Source organism: Mauremys mutica, unplaced genomic scaffold (genome assembly GCF_020497125.1).
Source record: "Mauremys mutica isolate MM-2020 ecotype Southern unplaced genomic scaffold, ASM2049712v1 Super-Scaffold_100186, whole genome shotgun sequence".
NCBI classification, from domain to species: Eukaryota; Metazoa; Chordata; order Testudines; family Geoemydidae; genus Mauremys; species Mauremys mutica.
In genome coordinates, this window is record NW_025423282.1 from 153,268 (window position 1) to 156,840 (window position 3,573).

The 3,573-nt window shown below is 51.2% G+C and overlaps 1 non-coding gene across 1 annotated transcript; it reads left to right on the top strand.

The window, feature by feature from the left end:
* The first annotated feature begins 2,853 nt into the window (after positions 1-2,853).
* Positions 2,854-2,925, top strand: TRNAD-GUC. Its single transcript has one exon. It is a non-coding gene; the product is annotated as a tRNA-Asp (tRNA).
* Positions 2,926-3,573: the final 648 nt, after the last annotated feature.

The following is a 3,573-nucleotide window of genomic DNA, read 5'->3' on the forward strand; positions in this document are numbered from 1 at the left end:
TCGCTGGGAATGCCCTGTGATCTCTCTGAACAGCCACAGCGCACTTCCCACGAGCATCCTGAGCATTGGTTTTATCTATTCACAGAAGGCCGACCTAATTTCTGGTCCTGGTCCTTTTATTTTCTGCTTTGTTTGGTGGCTTTCATTCTTATCCATTGGGCATTTGGGTTGCTGTAATTGCCAGTATGGGTTCAGGTTTAGGGTCTTTCACAGCATTCTTTTTTGTCACAGAGGCATTCCTTCTGTTCCCTCCTGTTACAGCCACAGCACATGCAGAATGGGGACCTCTCCCTACAGATATGGCTACCAATACATATGAAGCCCTGAAAATTGCTTTTGCCCGTGAGTTTAATCTCTCCAACTGTTGGATATGTGCCCAGATTCCCCATCATTCAGCGGGGCTGCCCTGGCGTGCCGTTCCCCAAAATTGGTCTGATATTTGCCAGGAAATATTGATAACTTCTTATAATATACAGCAGCCTTTTATGTCGGGCAGAGTTGGAGGAAGCCTAAGCCATAATTGTTCTCACGAGCGCTTTTATAGTTTGACCAACAGCTCCTGGCAACCCTTTGGCAACCTCTTACAAAAACCTACCCCCATCAGACTTCGGGTTGTACCCCAAGGTCTGCTTTGTTTTAGGGAACCTTCTTCACCTAGGGCCCTCTGGTTTGCAGGTAATAGTTCCTGTCACTATTACTTGTCTCCAACAACTAATGTTACAATCCCCTTTCTCAACAGCACTGGCCAGGATACTGGGGAAGGACTCCAGTACTGGCCCCCTCATATTGCCACCCAGCGCCAGCAGGGGATTAATGGGCTGGTTGCTAATGGACAGGCATTTTTTATATGTGGCCGTAATGCCTACAAGTGGCTCCCACATGGGTGGCATGGAAGTTGCTATAAAGGATTCCTTGCCCCTCCCCTCTGTGTTGTAGCCCACGCTCCCTCAGGTCGCCCCAGGTACTACCGGTCCCTGAGAGCTACCCTTGAACCCATCGGTGAGGGAGATAGATTGGAATGATATTCCTCCCTTCTTATGGAGTAGGACAAATGGCCCAACTTTATAAGAGACTTTCTGTATTCCTTACTCAGTTTGCCAATGACACCCTGGCCATAGACAAAGGCATAAATTCTGAGTTATACCAACTCCGGTTATTATCCCTGCAAAATCGCCAGGCCCTAGATTATATTTTGGCCTCACAGGGCGGGGTCTGTGCCCTTATTGGGGACGAATGTTGTATTTAAGTCCCAGAATCTTCACAGGATATTAACAAGCACATCCTGTCAGCTGAACGGGCCTTTAACCTGTGGAAGGCCCAGGAAGCAGAACCTACTATTTTTTATTCCCTCTGGGGTTGGTTACCTGATCTAGGGGTATTAGGGGGAGGTATTGTTCGCCTCCTGCTCACAGGTATTGTAATCTGTTTTGTTCTCTTTCTTTTGCTCGCTTGCTGTAAAGCACTTATACATAAGCTTTGTACCCCCCATTCCCCAGATGTTCCCTTGTGCCCCTTAATTGATGACCCTGATTGTATGGAACTTAATCACTTTTTGTCTTCAGAGTATGAGAAAACTCTGCCAAAGGTTGTTGAGTGTTCTCAAAGGAGGAATTGTTGGTGTCACTGGGCGTAGCTACCAGGTAACTTGGGGGGGTGGAAGACCATGAGTGTCGATGAAGCCCCCCTGCTCTGGGTCTAAGTGAGCCACAGTAACTCCATCTTGTGAACTTTAACCAACCTAAATGCTAACAGCCTAAAAGCAGAATATGTGAGAGTCAGCTTTTCTAGCAGACAGCTGCGGTCCTGTTTAACTAGCAAAAATAGTGATAAGAGGGGGAGAAGTCTTCATGTGCCTGAGCTGACAAGGCCAACAGATAAACATGCGGATGAGAACTTTTCTAACAAGCTCTATGTAATGCCTAATGTAGCTGCAGTTAACAAGGGACGGGTAGGGGGGAATGAAACAAAGGCTTTAACAAACAGCTTGACATATAAAAAGGGAAAATTGCTTGTTTTTGTTGCGCTGGATTTGAGATACTGTTTCTCCTAGTGCCTGCTTTGAGATCTCAAATAAACTTTGTTTTGCTTCTCCACCTTGGTGTGTTTATTGGAGCGAAGCACAGCGGGCAATGAACCACTGTTGCTGTCGCCTCAGGCCTCTGTGCCGGCAACACCCTGGCCGCAGCAACCGCAGTTCGAATCCAGATCATGACATTGCTTTTTGGTGGGGAGGGGCTATCCTGCAGCACGCCTCGTGGCTCAGTCTGATGGCGTCCGTTTGCAAAGAGAGCCATCAGCCGGTCCTTAGTTTCTGCTTGGTAAAGGCAAGTCAGTGGGGTTCATCGGTCAGAAAAAGAGTCCCAGGACTTCTTGCTGGGCGCCAGGGTCCAAAAGCAGCGCATTCCCTCCTGGAAAGGGCTGTGTTTCGAATATCCGTTCAGTGCGCATTGAAGGGAAGGATCTGCGTGCCTGGGAAGCTGCGTCCCTCCAGAGGCGCTTGAGAAGCCAAAGGGGCCGTGGGTGAGTTTGTGATGAGGTGACTGTGAAGTGTGGAAGGGGGAGGGTGGCAAGAGGAGGTTTTGAAAGGAAAAAAGGTGCTGCTGAGCTGGTAGGTGAGGGCAAGGTCCCAGGCGGGTGTTGTGTGAGGAGCTGTGTGGGCCCGGAAAGGCGTCCTGCTGGGCAAGGGCAGGTGAGGAGGGCCAGGGCTTTTCCCAGGGCTGTTGCTGCGGCCAAAGCCTTTGGGAAGCAGAAGAGGGCCAGGGGTATTGTTGCCTGCTGGGGCCCATGCGACGGTGTAGGTGTACGCTGACCATAGCTGGTCTGTGGGAGCTGGGACCACTCACCATGCCCCTTTCCTCGTTAGTATAGTGGTGAGTATCCCCGCCTGTCACGCGGGAGACCGGGGTTCGATTCCCTGATGGGGAGGGTGACCCCTTTTGAAGGGGGGACAAAGAAATCCCTGGCCTGCCCACCACATGCCTTGCATTCTCCTCTGACGGCCACTTCCCTTCACACCCCGCACTGATGGCTTTCACCTCCAGAGAGACAATTACCTCGCAAAGACACGCTCGCCCTAGCCAAAGCCTCCCCCGGGCCCAGCTTCGGGGCCTGTACGTGGGGGCACGTTTCAGAGTGGCAAACGGAAATAGGCTGGCCAGGGCCATGAGGACAATGACCCAGACAAACGGGGAGGGACTTGGTCCAGGGGTGGAGGAAGACAGAAAAAGGGACAGGCATGGGATTGGCTTCCTGTCTTTTTTCCTTTGCTCAGCATTTGACCTGTGATTGTAATGGGGAGACTTGAGAAAGACCTGTGGCCGCCGGCGAGGTAGGTGGCCGCCCCGAGAGCGCAGAGCTGAGCATTTTCCGCTGGGCTGCTGCCTGCGCCCCCAGCGCCTGGTCGTGATCGTATAGTGGTTAGTACTCTGCGCTGTGGCCGCAGCAACCTTGGTTCGAATCCGGGTCACGGCGTTGCTTTTTGGTGGGGAGGGGCTATCCTGCAGCACGCCTTGTGGTTTTTCCATCCTGGTGTTACAGAGATAGTGTACTTTCTTTCTTTCTTTTAATAAAATC